Here is a 20531-nt window from a genome sequence, read left to right on the forward strand (position 1 = left end):
GTCCCAGCGCGCACGCGCGCCGCCGCCCGCCCACCGCGGCCATTGGCTCTGCACGCTTCCTGCCACGCCTTCCCCGGAGCGGCCTCACGTACGCTCGCTGGGCTCTCCCTTCCTCCCAACAGCTGCTCCGATGCTATTGGTTAGTTCTGACCCCACCCCTTCATCTTCCTCCGCGTCGATAGGCTTGCCTTAGTGTCATTCACTTTCCGTAGGGGTTTCTAGTTCTCTTGAGGGGTCCAGGTCCGCGATTGGCTGGTGATTAAAGGTTTGGTTTGAAGCCGTTACTTAGCGCCCCGCCGCGCGGACCCCTCAGGGCCGTCTGAGGGGGTTCCTGACGTGGTATCCAGGCCCGGATTACTAGTCCAGTGCCCTGGAGCTAAGGCTTCGCCTCTGGACAAAGCTCGGAATTCTGTGCTTCTGAATTCAGGTTTTTGCCTTTTTTTTTTTTTTTTGAAGGAAAATGACTGACAGGCTGATGAGCTCACAGGACGTAGGTTCGTAGTCCTGGGGCAAGCAGCCATCTCTCCTCAGCTGCAGGACTCCACATTCTTCTCCTAAGCAACCAGGCCCTCCCGCAGAGGCAAGAGCCAGAGCCGGTGGCTTCACAGCCAGCGCATGCGCTGAGCCCAGAATCGGCCTGGAGGTGCTCGCATTTGACGCTTTGTGAGCGCCCTGTCGCCCGTGCGTCCGAGGCGGCCTGCTGGTCTGTCCTGGTGCCCTGAGCCCCGGATGAATCAGGAGCTCGTAGCCCCGGCCGGGGTTATGAAACGGGTGCTTGGAACCCGGACTCTCACAGTCCACCCGGTCTTCTCGCGGAGAATCGGGCAAAGCAAAGTTCGTCTCCTTGAAGCAAATCCCCCTTTTTTCGTTGCGTCTTCCGACTTCGATCTCGAGGCAGAAGAACACGAATAACTGAAAAACTAAATTGTCCTGAGTTGAGTGGCAAAAGGGGAAGAAGTGGCTCTCTCCCATGGCCAGCATTTTAAGAAATCGCGCTTTTTTTTGGCAAGGGACCCGGAGAAAAGGAAAGGAACCCCAGATACCCCTAGTTTTAACTTTTTTTGAGGAGAGGGGTCTTCAGGCTAGGTGAGAGCCTTCTTCGGTTCTCTTGAGACCCTGTCCCCGGGGTACGATGAAAGGATGTGGAATTACTTGCAGCCCCAGGAACTAGTTGAAATGACAGCTGTTGATCGGCTTGGCTCCACGCGGCGCCAGCTACTTAGGGCACAGCTAGGACGGGACCCCGAGTCCCCGGCCTTGCAGCCCGGAGGTCCCTTCTGCGGGGCCTGGCCGCGGCCCTTGGCAGGACAACCCGCACCCTTCCGTGGGCTGGAAGAACGCTGCCTGCACGGGAGGGGGACTTTCTCCGCCGAAGTTCCGGGCGCCGTCCAGCCTTGGACAGGTAGGCCCGCCGAGGAGGCTGTTTGCTCCGGGGGAGCGTTCCACCCGGGACCCTCTTTCCCTCCATCTTCCTGGCGCGTTTGTTGCTGCGCCGTCGTGCCCTCCCGTTGTCCCTTCTTACTGCCAACTACCAGGCATCCATCGATGACTCTGCGTTTCCAGGTTCGTCACCAGGTTCCTTCAGGGCCGGCAACGCAGGCCTCAGGGGGCATTTGTTAAAAAGTAGTAAGAGCTGAAAAGCTTCGCCTCAGCGGTGTTCCGGGCGCTGTTCGAAGCCCTCTCTGTAGAGTAACTCGGTCGGTCACTCAAACACGCCAGTGACACACGATGATGACCTCCATGTATTATCTCTATTAAGAAGCTGGCACACGAGGAGTTTGATTTGCCCAGGTTCGCGTGGCGAGGCAGTATTGGAACCGCGGAGCCCGGGTGGTCAGGCCCCAAACCCATGCCTTTCTGCGCCTCCGGGTTTCTTTTCTGAAGACTGGCCCCTTGCAAAAGAGGTTCACTTGGGTCTTCTGTTGGGGGGAGCGGCCTGGTTTGCCAGCTCCTCCCCGCCCCCCCTACTTCACTGAAGTCCTCTACCTTCAGAATCGGGCCTCCCTCCAGGGGGAAGTGTCGGGTCCTTTCTAACTGAATTCCCAGACCTTGGCCCCGTCCTGTTGCCACCCGGGAACCATCTAGCTGTCCTGTTTCTCCTTGGCTTGTGAACACCCGCAGTTCAGCTGTGGGGCGATGCCCCCTGAGTAAGCATGCGCCCTGGGCGGCTTCCATGCATCCGCTTGCTTTTCCCAAGCTTACACACCGCACATGGACCTCTTCAGAGAAGGCCCTCATCTGCCACATGGAAACTTGATTCTCCATCACACATGACAGTCGTGACTTCTTTGGCCAAATCTTTTCTGTGTCTTCAGCCATCGCTCTTTAAAGCCAGACTGGCTTTGTCCCGGATTAAGAGCACCTGACACTTGGCAGACCACATCCGATGCCTCCACAGCTCCTTTCCGTGTCAGGTGATCTGCCAGTGAACCCAGAGGGGATCTGGCTCCTATTTCTGCTGTTTCTTTGCCGGCGAAAATGAGGAGCAGAACCCTTAGCCTTGGCTCACTCACTTTAGAGGCCAGGCCTCTGCATGGGCTATGAGTACTTCTTGTCCCATTTCATTGCGTCCAAGAGAATATTTCTGGAAGGATCTGTTTACGCTGCTCATCTCCAAGGAGACCTGAGAGGGAGGTGGGGAATAGCAGTGAGTCTAAGAGCACTCTTCACTCTATGCCCCTTTGTGACTTTGAATTTTGAACTATGTGAATACATTACCTATTTTAATGAAAGAAAAGAAAACTAAACTCATGAACTGAAAGCTGACTGCACAATAAATACCTTTAACTTTTTTTTTCTTCACGAAATAAAGGTCCCACAACACTCAGTACCTCCAGGAGTATAACCAGCCCCTGAAATGTCCCTGGTTGATGAAAAGGATTCCTGGTGCATAAAATGGGGGAGCAGCTTCCGTTCGCCATGTCACGTGGCCTCCAATACTGCAGAACAGGGCTTTCCACCATGCTCTGTGCTTCCCTGCAGTTCCCCAGGTCTGCTCCCCCGTTTCTGCCCGCCTCTCCTCCGCTAGTGATTAAAGAAGAGGCAGAGATGTCAGCGGGTCTGCTTCTCTCCTGTTTCCAGTCCGTTCTGTCCACCTTTGGCCAGGGTGTCTCCCTTAGAGAGTCAGCCCAGCTCATTATAGAGGCTCAGTGAAAATCCAGGATGACCTTGACTCATGTCAGAGACACAGTTTTCAAATATAGGCCTTTACAGCTTCCTGCAGCTCTGCTGCTCTTTGCAGCTTCTCTTGCTGCTCATACTCCGCTTGACTTACACACAGACTGTCTTATTTCTGGATACACCCTGCTCCTTCATGGTGGCAATCTTTCTTTCTTTTTCCCAGGGCACATCGCACACAGGATTGAAGCCCATTTGATACTCAAGTTACGATCTCCAGGCACAGTTATGGAGCTTCTTCTCTTTACCAGGTACTATTCTAGAAACTGGAGATACTGCATGGACTGGGGAACCTGTTCTCATGGAACTTACATTCTAATGGGGTGGGAGTCCACACATCGGAAAATTCCAGGTAGTGGTAAGTGTTATGACGTTGGGAGCCTAATTTCAGTTGAGTAGTCAGGGAAGGCCTCTCTGAGGAGGTGGCCTTTAAATTGAAACAGAAAGGGCACAAAGGAAGTCGCTATGTGTGTGTATATCTGCATGTGAGTTCCAAGAGAAGATGGCAGATGGTATGCATGCAACTAATTTTGCTCCACTCCCAAACTGCACTAAACATAGACGTTCTTTTTTTTTTTTAAGTCATAAGCTCAAAAAGAAATGTTAACTTAAGTCCCTACATAATTTGAAATTTGATTTTCTTAGAGTACTGATGAATAATTATTTTTGCATTGGCCAAGCCTTTGAGTTCCAACGTAATCTTTAGGCCTCTCAGAAAAATGCACATTCCACATATACAGCCTTCATATAGTTTTGGAGGTTCACAGACACCCCCCCTCCCCCGCAAGCCATGCAAGTACTTCAAGGTAGGCATGCATCTTATCTCATGTCGTACTTAGCATCTGAACTCTAATTTCCATCTTGAAGCCAGACTGTTTTCCACTAGCACATCTTTCATTGCAAATGCTGTTTCTCTTTTACTCAGAAACTATGAAATTTCAGAAGGGAGTATAAGGGAACTTATGCTTTCCCAGCCAAGATGTACACATCCACATGAAACAAAGTAAAAACAGACCAAATACAAGAAACAAGGATTTTTTTTTCTTTAAGACATGAAATGGCAGGTAACAAAGGACCATGATTCTTGAGTACAGAAAACAAATGAGGCAAGCTTACTTCCTGGATTATGTTTCCAGGCTTCAGTTCCGGGGGTGGGTAACTTGGGCAAAGTCTAGCAATCTCCCTGAGTTGAGGAGATGGAGCTGGGAATCCAGAGGAGGCAAGGTGGCTAGAGTTACCAGGACAGAGTACCAGAGGGAAGAGATCATGAGCCCTAGAAGAAGGGAAAAAAATAAGATCTTTACTTCATAAATATTAAAAAGTCTCCTCTTTGAAACTGTTTTTAAAAATGGGAAAACAAGCCACAGATTGGGAGAAAATATTTGCAAATCACACATCTGACACAGGACTTGTATCCAGAATATGTAATGAACTCTTTAACATTCAATAACAATAAATAAACAACCCAATTTTTTTAATGGGCAAACATTTCAGAGACAGTTCACCAAGGAAGATATACAGATGGAAAATAAGCACATGAAAAGATGCTCAATATTATTAGTCATTGGGGACTAAGTAAAACCATAGTGAGGTATCGCTACACACATAGAAAGTTGAGAATTTAAGAAAAACCTGCTAGGTGGTGAGGGAATGGAACAACTGGAAATCTCATTCATAGTTTGTTGGTGAAAATGCAAAATGGTAAGGCAACTTTGGAAAAGTTTGGTGGTTTCTTGTACAGTTAAACATACTTACGCTATGACTCTGCCCTTCGGTATGTACCCAAGTGGTATATTTATAAAATGGAATACTGTTCAACAATTTATAATGAACAGCTCTTGCTACATGCAACATGAATGAATCTCAGAAATAATTTTGCTTGAGTGAAAGAAGACAGACAATATGATTCCATTTGTATAAAATTCTACACTGGCTGATGGGGCTCAGTAGAGATAGAGTGCCAGCCTGCAAACCGAAAGGTCGCCAGTTCGATTCCCAGTCAGGGCACGTGCCTGGGTTGCAGGCCAGGTCCTCAGCTGGGGGTGTGCAAAAGGCATCCTAATGATGTTTCTTTCCCTCTCTTTCTCCCTCCCTTTCCCTCTCTCTAAGAATAAATAAAATGTAAAAAAATTATAAAAATAATTCAAAAATTAAATTCTAGAAGATGCAAACTAATAGAAAAAAGGACGAATTATTTGGTTGTCTGAGAATGGGAAAGAGGGTGGAGAGAGTTGGGAGGCAGTGATTTCAAAGGGCATGAGGAACCTTTCAAAAGTAATGACTATGTCCATTATCTTTATTGTGCTACGGTTTCACATATAAATTAGCATTTCAAAACTTATCAGATTGCATACTAAATATGTGCAGCCTAACGTGTCAATTCTGTCTGATAAGCATGTTCCTTTAAAAATTTCATGAATTTGCCCTGGTTGGTGTGGCTTAGTGGACTGAGCAGCAGGCTGTGAACCGGTTCGATTCCCAGTCAGGGCACATGCCTGGGTTTGCGGGCTGGGTCCCCGACTGGGAGTATAATGAGAGGCAACCAGTCTCTCACACAACAGTGTTTGTCTCCCTCTCCATCTCCCTCCCTTCCCCTCTCTCTTAACAATAAATAAAATTATTTGGAAAAACAATCGCATCAATTTTCTTGTTCACGTATTTTGTGATGCAGCATCCTGGGACAGTGGTCGTGCTCTGAAAACATTTGTTCCTGTTTCACTGATTTTTCTCAGCACACATACATTTTATCCTTTGGTTTATAAAAGGTTTCTTTAAATAGTTAACACTTCATTCAAAATTCAAAGGGTATACAGTGAAAAGCCTCTGACATCCACCCCAAAGCTCACTCTGAAAGCAGTTAATGTATGTAGTTTCCCAAGTGTACTTCCAAAGACATTCCAGGTTTTCTTATAGGAAACACACTACTAAAATGAATATAGAGTGTTTGTATTTCATCTGTTGGCTCAAAGTTTGCAGGATCAGGGCATGTTCAGTATCAGACAGACTGATTCAGTCCTTCCAAAGCCATGTTTTCAGGACACCTGCCCCTCTAAAAATATGACCATCTATTTCCTGTTTTTCTCACACGGACTCCTCACCTCTTGTAGCTCTTAGTACCTGCCCACATCTTCAAGTAGGAGACCATTCTGCAGAACCAGCTCATGCAAACTGCTGTTTGCTCTCTTTTAAAGTGATTGCTTTCCCTCCTCGGAATTTCTATGACTTAATGGCTGTGCTATTCAGTATTCAGTTGGCTCTTATCAGAGTTAATATTTGTCTGTTGGTATACAGGTCACATGTCCCTAACTAGACTCCACGAGGCTTTACTGGAAGTAGAGGCTTTGACTTAGACTTTGTTTATCACTGCATAGCTGTAGATGCTCAAATAACAGCTGGTTGGTACTGTATTAAAACTACCCAACAGACCATCAAAATCCCCACCAACTGTAAATCGAATTCCATTGAACAGATTAGGATAACTTGATATGGACTGAGCTTCAACATGATTTAGCCAAAGTAACTCATCACAACTTAATGTAGTTTTAATATAAATATAGGTTTCTATTTGATAGAGTTCTTTAAAAGTAGGACACACCCTGCATGTTGGTGGTCAAAAATAGATCTTGCCCCTGGCACTCTTGAGAGAGTCTGGAAGGCTGGCATGTTATGCAATTGCCCCTAACCGGCCAGCCAGAAGTATCTCTATCCTGAGAACTCCTTGGTATTTAACTTGAGCCCTTAGTGTGCAGTAGGACGATGCCTGTACATGTCTTTTCTCCTTAATAGTTGTAAACACTAGGAAGAGACTGGGTAGGGGCAGAACAGTCCCAAGCAAAGCCCACGGGCCTTGGCATCAGCTTTGGAATCCAACCTGCACTTGACCGTTGCCTGGTATCTGATCCCAGCCAGGTTCCGAACCTTCCCTACGGACAAAAATATGGCTCACCGTCTCAGGTTCTCTCTGCTCTGAGATTCCGCTTTCATTTCCTGATGGCCATAGCGGCCCTGGGACATATGTCCCCTGCTTGCCTAGACCAAAAAGATGGCAGCCATTCTGCTAGACTTGAAGCCATCCTAGGCCACACAATGACTACAGCCTTTACTCGGGCAGAACCCTCCTCCCCCCAAAAAAGAAACTCACCTTGAGTCAGTTTCTTACTCAAAATTTTGACTGTCCTTCAAAATTGGCCTCCTTTAGTTCACTGTCCAGGGACATGGCATAGTTGCTTTTGCATTTTGTGTATCATTTGCAGTTGCTGTGTGTTAGGCACTTGCTCTGCCCTAGTGGGAATGGAACTCCCTCTCAGTTGAATCTTGAGCAGAAAATTGAGAAGAGCTGTGTCCGGATTGTTGGAGAAATAATGTTCCACAAACTCCCCAAGCCTCCGGGTTCTTTTCTTTCTGGAATCTGGCCCAAAAGCCTGCCCTTTTCTGAGTTCTAACCAGAGCAGGTTCATGTAGCCTACAACTGAAGATTAGGTTCTCTTGTTTATCCTCCCCGTTAGACTTTGGACACTTCAAGGGGGTGTTCTGTCCTTTCATCCTTGATGTCTCAGGGCCCCTCAGCGCTTGCTGCATTCCTGTCTTGGCCATCGAGGCAGCCCCCTGCTATGCAGGATCACGGAGAATACAACACAGATAGGTACTAACCACCTCGTCTTTGAGGATCTGTTGCTAAGTCAGGTGGCAGGATTGGTGTTTATGAAATGAATGTGACCGATAAAAACCAGAATATGGACAAGGATCCTATCAGGGGCTAAATAGTAATGACTCTGTGAAGTCCAGAAATGGAAAAGATCAGACTGGGTGAGAATTGCCTGCAAGAGTTTCTTGGAGAAAAGGACTTACCCTGAGCTGTGAGGAGCTGCATGAGCAGAGGCAGATAGATGCTCTGTAGGGAATAGCAGGGTGATTAGTTATCCATCCCCCAACGCCCTGCTTTTGAAAAGTCATACTTTTAAAAGTTATATGTCGATATAGCAGCTATTCATACGCGAATAAAAAGAAGCAGCAGCAATGGAAAGCTAGCCTCAGACAGGTAGATAGAACCAGCAAACTATATAATACATGATCTGCTTTGCTTAGAAGCTATGGGAGACAAGCAATACTTCATACTGAGCGCAGTGCATGCATTTAAAAATTAATACCACTGATCACATAGGGAAATTGGTTTCCAGCACGTGCAACCTCAGGCCTGGAGGTCAGAAAGTATTACGTGTGACAAGAACACATTGAAGGGTAAAGTCGATTTCATTGGCTAGCTCCTCCTTTGGACACAGTATAAAGGTATGGGGAAAAAGAGAAAGGCGGGATTCTAAGAGCTAATATTTTCCAGTGTGCTTAGAAGTGGGGAGATAAGTAAAGCCCAGGAAGTACGGGCAGCGCTACAAGAAAGATCGATGCTCAGGGCGAAGACTCTAGAGGTGAGCAGAAGCCTGAAGGTTAGAAGAAAAAGCTGCAAGGTTGGATTAGAATTAAACTCAGCAGGCAAGGTTTTACTGCAGTCGGGAAATGTGACAGGGCTGCAGTGTTAACCTGTTCTTCGCCAGAAGTCTCCGGTTCAGTCTTTCTGTTTAAACTGATGATAATGGGAAAGGGATTTCCTTTAGCACAGTTACCTTTCTACCCCACTATTATATAAAAATAAAGCTTAGGAAAGAAAGCTACTTAGAGAAGCCCCTTAACCCTTCTTTCTCTTCTGTATCATTATAGAACAATTGAGGAAGTCTCATGTTCTGTTCGTTTAAAGGTTTAGTTGGCTATATTACAGATACAGACCGTGAGTGTGGTAGTCACGAACATGATCTACAGCTGAATTTCCCTCCAAAGAGGAAGCAGAAGAGAACCCTGGAGATAAGAAGGACCTGTGTGGTGTTGGTGGCTGAGAGCAGAGGGTAGTATTTTAAATACCCGAGGAGGAAGGAGTTGAGCGGATTCCCAGAAGGACTGAAACTGTGGTGCTGTGAATCAGCAGCCTCTCGGCATAAGAAAAAAAGAAGCTTTAGAAGAAGCTCCCACTCCTGAAAGTCAAAAGGGTACGTACCAACTGGAGAGATTTACCACAGGGCTGAGGATGGAAGTGGATCCCTCAGGCTCTGCAAGGGGAAGACGCTTTCATGACTGGGGAGAACCTAGGCTCACTCCAAAGGCTCAAAGTCAGGAGAAACTGGCTCCCACGTGTGATGGGCAATTGAACATCCATGGCGCTATTTTGTGAGCATTGAGGCTGTCTGTAAGCCAGAATCATACAAAGGGTGACCTGGCCTTCGTGATCGCACTTCAAGTGGTACCTGGACTCTACAGATAGATCATTTTTCCAGGATAAGCATGAAGGGTCAAGAAAATGAGAATAGAACCCTTCCCCCCAAAGGTTTCTTAGGTGATAAGGCAGGTATATCTGTGACACACTGAAATACATGTATACCAGCAACACTTTGCGTGAAATTGTATTTGCTTTTTAAAAGTTGTGACAGAGTACACATAATAAAATTTACTGCCTCACCCATTTTTAAATGTACAGTTCAATGACAATCAGTACATTCGTAGTACTGTGCTGTGCTGTCACCACTTTTTAAGGGCTCACGAAGCACTTCCGGATTTTGTGGTGCATTTGGTCGTCATTGAGAACATTACTTATGGCTGGTCAGGAGGCTGGGAAACGCCTGGGAGTGAAGTTCTAGTTAGCAGATTCCTGGCTGTGACTCTAGTGTTCCTGCTGTTCCCTGGGCCTGGTAGGGGCTGTTAGCCCAGGGCTGGGCCATGGCAGCGTGACTGTGTACAGCTCAGGGTCTGTCACCTGAGAAGCAGGATCACCGAGGAGTTGAGAGCACGGAGCCAGAATGCAGGGTTCTGAATGGAGGCTGTGTGACTTACTGGCTGCGTGACCTTGAGAAGTTTGCTTAACCTCCTGTCTTGTTTAAATGGAAGGTCACAATAGCTACCTTATTGAGTTGCCCTGAGCGTTCGTGAGTAAATATATAAAAACCCTTAGAACAGGACTTGATATGTCTTAAGTGCTATGAAAGGGCTATTATTATTATTATTATTATTATTGGAGAGAAGGGAGGGAAGAAGAAAGGTGGTAGGTGGAACCAAGGTGATGTTTCTGACGTTCAGGCTTGAGAGAGATGGAGCCAAGTCAGCACAAGAGAGAGGGGTCAAAACGGAACCAAGCCAGGGTAGCAGTGATTTCTCTCTATGACACAGTCCCTTTGGAGGGGCATCTGGAAAGGTCAAGCATTGGCCCCTTTGCACTCTGAGCTAGTAATGACAGTCACAAGGACTCACATTGGTCTCACTCCGAATTCTTAGCAAAGCAAATAGGTACAGAAAAGAAAAACAGAATGGGTTGCTGTAGGTCTTGTAATTTCCTTCCAATTCTGTATATAAATGCTTGAGGGCGTGTGCAGCAGAGAGTCCACAGAACAAGGCTGAGGCAACGGGCAGTCCTTAGAAAGGCCTGCTTGCAGGGTTAACCCTTGGCTAGCATCTGGGAACTTAGATTTCAGGAGGGTCCCAACCATTCCCAGAACTTCTAACAATGGCTCACTGTGCCTAAACTATCTGGACAAAAATATAGTTCACGCTTTCCTTCTGGGAGTCTGGAGTTTGGGTGCATAGTAGGCATAGGGGAGCTTATGGGACTGACCCCCAGTAAAAATCCTGGGTGCGGAGTTGATAATGAGTTTCCGTGGTAGACAAGATCTCACACATGTCACAAGTCATTGTGGGGGGAACTACATGTGTTCTGTGTGGCTGTACTTGGAGAGGACACTTGCAGGCCTGTGCCTGGTTTCTCCAGACTTCACCCCAGGCACGTTTTTCTTTTGGCAGATTTTGTTTTGTATCTAAAGTAGCCTTGAATGGGAATCACTTGTATACTTGTGACTAACTACTTATGATTGACCATTTGCTATTTCAAAAGCAAAACAACAAACAAACAAAACAGGTCCAAAACAGGACTTCAATCTTTACTTTGATACTCCAAATTTTCCATCATTAGATTTCACCAAGAAACCCTTCCTTTCATTTAGCTGTTTGTGGTATTATTCTGTGGAGTGACAAGACATTTTCAAATGTCTATGCAGAGATCTAGAAAAAAAGGTCTTCTTGGGCACCTTCTACTGCTGAACACATGGCAAGACAAAAATTCTTTCAATCTGTTAAATTCCTGGTGTTTTTTTATTTTTTTATTTTTTTAACCTAATTAAAATGAACCTCTCCAGCTTATTGTAGTTTTGTCAGAGGGTGAAATGTGGAGAAACTGAATGCTGGATTTCTGCTTCCCTTTCAGCAAAGGTCTCCAAAACTCCTGACCAATCCTAGATTGTGATTCTGAGTGAGAGACCCTCGCGGTTGCTGTGGGCATTCTAAACACCTTCCCTTGGTGAGTCGGTAACGAGAACATAATGGGCATCTTCAAATGATCTCACCGAGAAACCCGCTGGTTGCTTTACAAGTGTATCTTTAATGTCTGAGTTTCCAGGCCATGATTTTTGTTGAATTACAAGAATGTCTGTTTCTGTACTTGCTAAGCCAAAAAAATCAAAATGAGAAGTTGAACCAATTTCCAAGACTTTTTTCTTCATTAAAAACAAACAAACAAAAATATGATACATGCTTCCACGTTGTGTTAGTCCCCCAAGGCTTCTGTAACAAGGTAACTACCATATAGGCAGGGGACTCACCCACACAAATTTATTCTTTCGTAATTCTGAGGGTTAGAAGTTTGAGGTCAAGGTTTTGGCAGGGCTGGTTCCTTGTAAGGATTCTGAGGAAGGGTCTGTCCCATGCTTCTCTCCTAACTCGTGGTGGTTGCTGGCAATCTTTGGTGTCTCTGGGCTTATAGAAGCATCACCCTGCTCTCTGCCATCATCTTCAAATGGCGTTCACCCTGCATGTCTAAGTTTCCCCATTTTATAAGGACACCCATCATATTGAGTTAGAAGGCCCACCCTACTCTGATATGGCCTCATTTTGACTAATTACATCTGTGCAGCCCTGTTTCCAAATAAGGCCACATTCGGAGGTACTGTGGTTAGAATTTCAACATATGAATTTAGGGAGGGACAAAGTTCAAGCCATAACCCACGTGACATTTATCTTAGCAAATAACTATGTGACATTGTGTAAGAGATCTACCTTCTCTGGACCTTGGAGTCTTCATCTCTTAGGAAGGGTGATTGTGACTGTTCTTGCTCCCAAGACTGTGGGTCTCCAAGAGACCAAGGATTGGCTTGTCTTACCGAACAGGCTGAGAGGGAAAGAGGTCCAGCTTTACTTTTTCGGTTCAGACAAGCACCTGGAAGCAGAACTATCCCCTTACTTTCCCATCGGTGCCACTGGTGGAAAGACCTTTGTGCTCACTCGCTGCAGTCCTTGCACTTGAGCTTTGCTTCATGACCAGCTCAGCAGCAGCTCCCCACGTGGTTCCATCCCCTTTGCCAGGATGGCGTCACTCCCTCTTCTCTTCCTCCCAGGACAGGAGCAACAGTGGCCGTTGTAGGTTCTCAACATCTGGCTGCATCATCTTCCTCTGATTTAGTGGCACCCTGGCCAACTAACACCTCCATCCTACCTTTCCCAGGCCCTGCCTTACTTTCCCAGGACTAGAAAGGGACAGAGCTTATATTTCAGCCCAGGCCTACATATTACACGCAGACAGTGGGTATTTAACTGTGCACTCAACAGTTTCCCTTATCAGATCTGAAACTCTCCAATCACCATGTTGTCAAAGCTATACATAAAATATTCCTAATTCCTAGAATGGAATTCACTGCAGTCTAACTTTTGGAGCAGTTGATTTCTGTATCCAGTGAACCAGCCATTAGAACATGCTGGCAATGTTGTGCTCACACAAAAACTATGAAAATCTTATACTATATTTAATAAAACTTTACGTAGACTGCAGACTCATAGACAAGCTCTCAGGTCATGGGAACATGGGTTGAGAGGGACCTTTAAATAAAAAGAAGGTGACGTGCCTCCCTGGATATGTGATATAGGAAAGAAATTCAACCCCATGAGAAGATCAATGTGAAGTCAATTTCATGTGTCAACTTAGCTGGGTTATGGTAGCCATTTGTTTGGTCAAACACTAGTCTAGATGTCGCTGTGAAGGTATGTTGTTGATGTGATAAACATTTACAATCAGCTGACTTTCAGTAAAGAAGATTATTCTCAATAATGCCTCAACAAGTCAGTGGAAGCTCTTAAGGGCAAAAATTGAAGTTTCCAAGAAAAGAAGGAATTGAGAGGAGAGAGAGAAAGAGAGAGAGAGGGAAGGAGGGAGAGAATGTATCCTATTGGTCCTGTTTTTCTGAAGAAACCTGACTGATATGATCGAACTCATTCTTAATGAGTTGTGTGAATAAAGGATTTGAGATGAAATGAGAGGCTCAAAACCAAATATTTAGTGATTGTCCACTCCGGGTAGCAGGGAAAGAGAGAAAGAGAGAAAATGGCATTTGACAACTCCAGATAACTTGCTTCCTACTTGGAAGTTTGCCAATAAGACAAAGTCCTTCCAAGAAGATGTATGAAGATTTGGTAAATCTACGTACCTCAGATCCAAAAATGGGATGAATTCTCAGCCTATTTCCACAAACACATGCTTGGGAAATTTCCCCGTAAACAGGCTAAAAGCAGAAGGTGGACTTCTGCTTCTACTCAGTTCTTGGAAAGATGCAATAAGTAGGTTATTCTAGCCTCAAAGGCAGTGGAATGAATTATGGATGACTCAAGGGGAGAACTGTGCAGATAAAAAATGTACGTCTTCTAGGCCAAAAATAAGCTAATTAAATCAAAATCAGAAGGCAAACACTAGAGGAAGGGAACTATTTATTAGTAAGACAGAACAGAACTAATAGTCTTAATCTTTAAAGAGGTCATAACATTCAGTAAGAAAATCCCAATAGATAAATGTGCCAAGGATTCTCCCAACAATTCTCCAAAACAGGTTATATGAATAACTGCGGACATTTGGAAAAAAGTACAATGCGATTCAAAGAAGTACAAACTGAAGGAACAACTGAGATTGCACTTTTCTAGCAAAGGTAGAAAAAAATGAAACGACCCTTATGGTGGTACTGATGGGAATACGTAGCTTATTGGAAAGTAATTTGGCAATACCTAAAAGTCTTGACTTAGTAATTTCCTCCTCTGGGAATCTGCCTAAGCAAGGGTTGAAAACCAAAATGTTTCACTCACCATTATTTAAAATAGCACGAAATTGACATTTCTTACCAAAGTGGACTGGTTCATTCATTTATTCAACTATTATTGAGTCCCTACTATGGGATCATTTCCTGAGACTGCTAAATAATGACTAGTTATTCTAGATGAATCTTCTTTTAAAATATGGGAGTGTGGGTAGAATTTGTATAAATAAATAGATGTACAGTCATCCCTCCCTACATCGTGGTTCACTTATCGTGGCCTCACTGTATCGCGGGATTTTTTTAAAAATTATATTTAATTATATATCGCAGATTTTTTGCTATATCGTGGAATTTTGCGGTACTGTATACGTATGTTGTTAAAGTGACGTAGGTTTAAGAGTGTAGAATATGTTTAAGAACTTAATTAGTGTTTATAGAGGTGTGGAAAAGGTTAATAAGGGAGTGGGAAAGGTTAATAAGGGACTGGGAACGGTTTATAAGTGTGTGGGAAGGGTTTATAAAGCCTTAAAATATATATAAGTACTAAAATAAATGTAAGGTTCCTACTTTACAGATTTTCACCTATCGCGGGGGGGTCTAGAATGTAATACCCGCGATAAGTGAGGGAAGACTGTATATGATCATTCATAAGCGTATATGTGATATGCGTTTATGATATGACTGGAAGACTATACAAGGAACTCATAACAGATAACGTGGTGAGGGGTAGAAGGGAGAATTACTTTTCATTGTACTCTTTTGTACCATCTTGACTTTTTAAACATGAACATGGATTTTGTTAGCGTTTTAATAGTACAGTGTGTATCTATTTTTCATAGACACGTCTTGAGTTGTTTTCAAGTGATTTCATGGGTATCTCATCTTCCTGAATGTGAAAAGCTCTTCAAGGAAAGAGACTGTTTTATATTTCTTTGTATTCGCCCATAGTGTTTAGCACAATTTTGACACATAATAGGCATTCAAAAGTGCTTGAATAGAAAATAATGTAATTCGGTGCTCAAATGCCCTGTGAGTGGAAGTTAAAATCAATTGACTCTGAGTATTGGTTTAATGTTGACTTGTATATTTTAAAGCATATCACTTATATTTTATATCATAGTTTGCTACTCTGCAGTGGGGAAAACAAGATAATCGATGACGTTCTTTAGTGAAATTCTATGTAGAGAAATGCAAAATTCCCTTTTAATTCCTAGGTATCAACCTGTAATCTTAATAGTTAAGTTGACTTAAAGACCTCAATAACAAGTAAGGAAACAATATAGAGACAATCTGAAGGTTTTAATTATTATAAAAAAATAAAAATTTTAATATAGGGATTATGCCTTTGTAAGAGGCTAGGTTTGTTTTTTTATATGTTAGGCGTCTGTAATCTACAGCAAGCAATTCCTTTGTCATCAAACACAGTTTTATTTCTTCTTTATTCTCTACATGAGAAACAAGGAACAAAGTTGTCGTGGTGATAAGCTGGGTTCACCGGTGAATTTATCCCTTTTCTACAGCTTCATAAATGAATGACAACATCAGTTGAAACTGGGACCCAATTTAGTATATTGATTCCCTTCGCTGACTTCACACACACACACACACACACACACCATGGCCATACCCATTTACTTTCATTGCGGCTGAATAAATTAGCTGGCAAACTACCCAAGGAAGTGTATTTCCCTAAATGAAGTTCCTGAAAAGGCAGCTTTTGTTTTTAGTTCCTTTTTGCTCTGCCTGCAACTTCCTATTATGAGACAGTGCATTCTCTGCATTGCATAACACCAGACAGTTGAGGGCTATTCCAGAAGGTACAAACACTGTTCGATACAAAGCAGGGACATGCTTGAGGAAGAGAAGGAAGGCACTATTGAACAGAGGATCTGTTTCCATTTCTGCAGTTCCTAGGTGGAATTGGTCTGACGTTGAATGAAGTCCTGTTGGTAAAATGGCGAACAGAAAAGGCCCCTCCATGAGAAAGCCCAGGCTTGGAGACAGAGGTGTAAATAAGGTCTATTTTACCCAGAGAGTGAAAAGAACCAATTCAGTGAGCAGAGTTCTCCCAGGTGGTTCTAGGGGATTTTGCTGCAAAATTCCGTAATGAAAGGAAACCCACAGGCCTGCTGGAATGCAGTTTGGCTACCTGGTGGGAAAGTGGAGATTTTATTAAACTAGAAAATATAGACTGAGGTCTCAGTACAATAACGGACAGATGACCAATTGCCAATTGCTAGCCTGAGGCAGCAACCAGAAAGGGTGGCCCAGTAAGGTCTAGAGGGTATGCCTTGTCATTGAGGGAGGGGGGACAGAGTGCTGTATTTGTTGTGGCCTAGGCAGTGTTTCCTTCAGTAAGAGGAAGACAAAAGAACAAGAAAGGAGGAAAGAGAAAGAAAATGGAGGCAGCCGTCCATCTCGAGAGACGATGGTGTAGCTTCTTAAGAGTCTATCTGCACCGCCGAGAATGGCTGTGCAGTCCGACTCGGGAGTGACACGGTATCTGTCTCCTCCCGTGTTGAATCGACATCTTGCGATGACGCTGGAGTGTCCTCTCCAGTGAAGCTGAAGCTACAGAGCCTGGGCAGGGTGATATGGAGGGTCTGCTGTTGCCCATGCAGCAGACCCCCCCTCTCTTCTCAGCTGAAGGGTCCAAGGGAAAGACGGAGTCAATACAGCTTGGCTTCAGGTGCGCCGCAGGAGTTGCCGGTGTTGACTACAACGTCAAACCGCCTTAGGGACTCCGGCTCCGGATTTTCTGTCGGGGTTTACTCCCTTAGCCTTTCCCCTGAAGAGGTATGCCGCAAGGCAGCGGAGGTTTTTTGGAGTCAGAGTTTTCCTTCTCTGAGAGGAAGAAAATAGGAGAAAGAGAAAAGGAAACGGAAAAAGACGAAAGATAAAGAAATTCTCATTTCACAGAGAATAAAAGAAGAATGAGCCTAGGAAAAGGAACGAGGTGGAAGTTAACACTTATAGAGGTCATCTCCAGTCCTCCTCTCTACAACCCCAAAGAGGCATTCTATCCCCATTTTCCTGATGAAGGGGGTGCAGGTCCACGCAGCTACGAAGCAATAGAGCTGGACTAGAGCCGGACCACAGTAATTGCCCCTCCTTTCCATGGTGCACACGAGAATGTTCAAGTCAGCCGAGGGGACATCTGCGGGCTATGGTTCGGTCAGTCAGTATAATTTGTAAAGGGAAATCAGCGTGTGGGACATTACGTTCAGAATTGTCGCTGTAACATTGAGTTAAATTTCACCTTTGGGAAAGAGGTAACGAAGGGCATGGAAAAGCTTTAAACTCCTTTACATCAATCCTGAATACATCAGAATGGAATTTACAACCAGTCATAATGACATGCTAAAGAATAGGCCTTTTTAAAAAAAGATTAGTTTATCCTGGAAATGAAAAGCTGAAAACAGGCATAGTGTTCTGTGATTTTTTAAAAAATTATATTGTAAGGACTAGCTGCTATCACAAAGAAAAGGTAACACAGTGTGTTTACAACTGCAGAGATGAATTATAAACACTCTACTTGGAACTTTCCCTGACTCAAAACATCACCTGTCCCTTAGAGCTGATGAAGTGGCTTGATGTGATCTTGTCTAAAAGCACAGGTTAGGGGCCGAGTTACTTCTTTGTTGGTGTTGGCAGTAGTTAGAACTAGAAGGAGCCAGGAAGGACACAGTTTCCAATGCAAGCGTCCTTGGTTTCGCAGAGGACAGGACCATAGTCCCCAGCTCTCCCAGGTTCCACCTGTCATTCCAAAGTCTCTTCGGCCCTAATAGAATCCTCTGGGAGGCATCATTCACTGGGTCCCCAAAACAGCTGTGTCTTCTCACTTCAGGGAAGACCAGTCAGGGGTTCCGTGGAAATCACCTTTAAAGCGTAGCTGCGTCTAAGCACCCTAACTTCCGGCTCCAAGCCCTGCACTTTGTCCTTGTCGTGGCCTGCCTCTTTCCTGGCTCCCATCCTTGGATCTTATTAAAAGTGAAAAATATTGTCCTCTTAACTGGCTAAGGTGAAAACGAGACCAAACCATCATCATAGAGCAAAGAGCTGATTTTTTTAAACTAATTATATTTAACTGTGGTAAAATACACAAAAGAAAACTTACCATTCTTAACCAGTTTTGAATGTGCAGTTTGGCTCAACCATTACCACCATCCTCCTCCAGATCATCTCTCACTGCAGAAACTCTATCCCTTAAACAATAACTCCCCATTGGGCTGAATTTGACTACTCAAGGCAACTCCCATTAAGTGCAACCATTTGGTACTTGTCCTTGCCCTTGGCTCGGTTCACTCAGCATAAGGTTCCTCTATGTTGTAGCATGTGTCAAACTCTCCTTCCTTTTATAGGCTGAATAATATTCCATTGCATGTGCAGACCACATTTGGTTAACCTTTCATCCATCAGTGACACTCGGTTGCTTTGGTCTTCTGGCAATTAAACTGCTTTTTTAAAATTTTTATTTAGTTATTTTTAGAGGAGCAGGGAGGGAGAAAGAAAAAGAGGGAGAGCAACATCCAAGTGTGGCTGCCTCTCATACGCCCCCAACTGGAGACCTGGCCCACAACCCAGGCATGGGCCCTGACTGAGGATTGAACCCACGTCCCTTAAGTTTGCAGGCCAGTGCTCAGCCCACTGAGCCACACCAGCCAGGGCTGAACTGATTTTTAAACTCTTGCATTTGTACCTACATTTTCAAGAAAGTTTCAAAGTCTTTTTCCGTATATGACCTCTCCTATGTATCTTCTTTATTGCAGTTAGGGATAAATTCATAGGGCTATTTTTTTTTTTTTACAGGTTTTGAAAGGGAAGTCTGTCCCAAAAGGTGAGAAACAACCACACAAAGCCATTGCTACCAGTCCATGGTGAGACCTCATCAAAGGTAAGGAGCGTCCAGAGGCACCCAGCTCGGTTCTCTAGGGTAGACTGGGTACTGGGTTGCCCCTGGCACACCGGCGCAGTCTATGCCAGGATGGAGGAGGCAGGAGAAGGAAGGGCTTACCCTAGACCCTGACATTTATGATCTGCTGCCCTGTTGTTTGATCACAGGCGAAAAATCATGATAGGGTCAATGTTGCTCTACAAAACTGAGGCCAGAACACAAATGAGTCCCTTGTGGTTTGTTAGTTAGACCTGACATGTGTTCTATGGTTCAGGCTTACTGAGACTTCTCATAAAGTTTCTGCCAGAGGGACGCCTCTGTTGGGCTAATGATTAGAATACGCAGCCAAGGAATATGACAATTCTTTGATGGGCTCATCAGCATTCGGTCAGTCATTCAGCAAACCTTCTCAAGGCCCTGGTGGGTACTAGCACTCACACATGGGTTGTCTCACGTTGACGTTGCAGGAACCCTCTGCAGCAGGCCCGTGTAGCCACGTTTTATAGGGTTGGTACCAGGTCTGGTGCAGAGGGCATCCTGACATGTGGGCTCTGCATCCGGGGGGCCGGGCTCCACCACGACCAGCTGGGCCGCCTGGAGAAGTCACCTCCCCATTCCGAGTTTCAGTTTCCACATCTCCAGAATCAGGCCAGTAATAACGTCCACCTCCCTAAGGCCGTGGTATGGAGATGGAATGAGGTACAGTATGCAGACTCTGGCCCACTGCCTGGCAGACAGCTGGCCTTTAGTACATCCCACTCATTACTGCACCTATGCATGCATCTCGGCTTACCTGCCCGACAGCCCCGGGAGGCGTATGTTCTCAATATACCCACTCAGGGCTGAGAACACAGTGGCTCAGAGAAGTCACACAACCACGCACGGTCTCGTGTGCCAGGAGTGCGGATGGGGGCGGGGAGGCGGTTCAAAGCTGGTATCTCTCCGACTGCCTGTGGGGCTGGGCCTCCCCAGACAGGAAGCTCCGCTGTCCTGCGGTGATTACATGTGGCTGTCTTGACAGTGACAGGGCGAGGTCCACAAGCGATGCTCAGCGCTAGGAGCGGGACTGGGTCCCAGCAGCGTCCCCAACCACACAGCAGCTGACACCTGGGTACCAAACCTGACCCGCCTCATTTGCAAACCCAACCTGAGACTCTTTCCCTGTCCTTACCGCCCCCTTGTCCCCCTCTTGTCTCTCTCCTCTTCTCTCTGCCTTCCTGCAGCCACATTCTCCCTCTTCATTGTTCCCTAACTTTCTCTCTCCCCTCCTCAGGCGCCTAATTTGGAATGGACCTAAATTA

The 20531-nt window shown here is 45.1% G+C and overlaps 1 long non-coding RNA gene across 1 annotated transcript; it reads left to right on the top strand.

The window, feature by feature from the left end:
* The first annotated feature begins 3323 nt into the window (after positions 1-3323).
* On the top strand, positions 3324-19224 carry LOC149992042 (uncharacterized). The gene is made up of 3 exons (XR_016508478.1): positions 3324-3428; positions 11471-11563; positions 19146-19224. It is a non-coding gene; the product is annotated as an uncharacterized LOC149992042 (long non-coding RNA).
* Positions 19225-20531: the final 1307 nt, after the last annotated feature.

The sequence above is a fragment of the Furipterus horrens genome, unplaced genomic scaffold, assembly GCF_987537825.1.
Source record: "Furipterus horrens unplaced genomic scaffold, mFurHor1.1.pri manual_scaffold_16, whole genome shotgun sequence".
Taxonomy (NCBI): Eukaryota; Metazoa; Chordata; class Mammalia; order Chiroptera; family Furipteridae; genus Furipterus; species Furipterus horrens.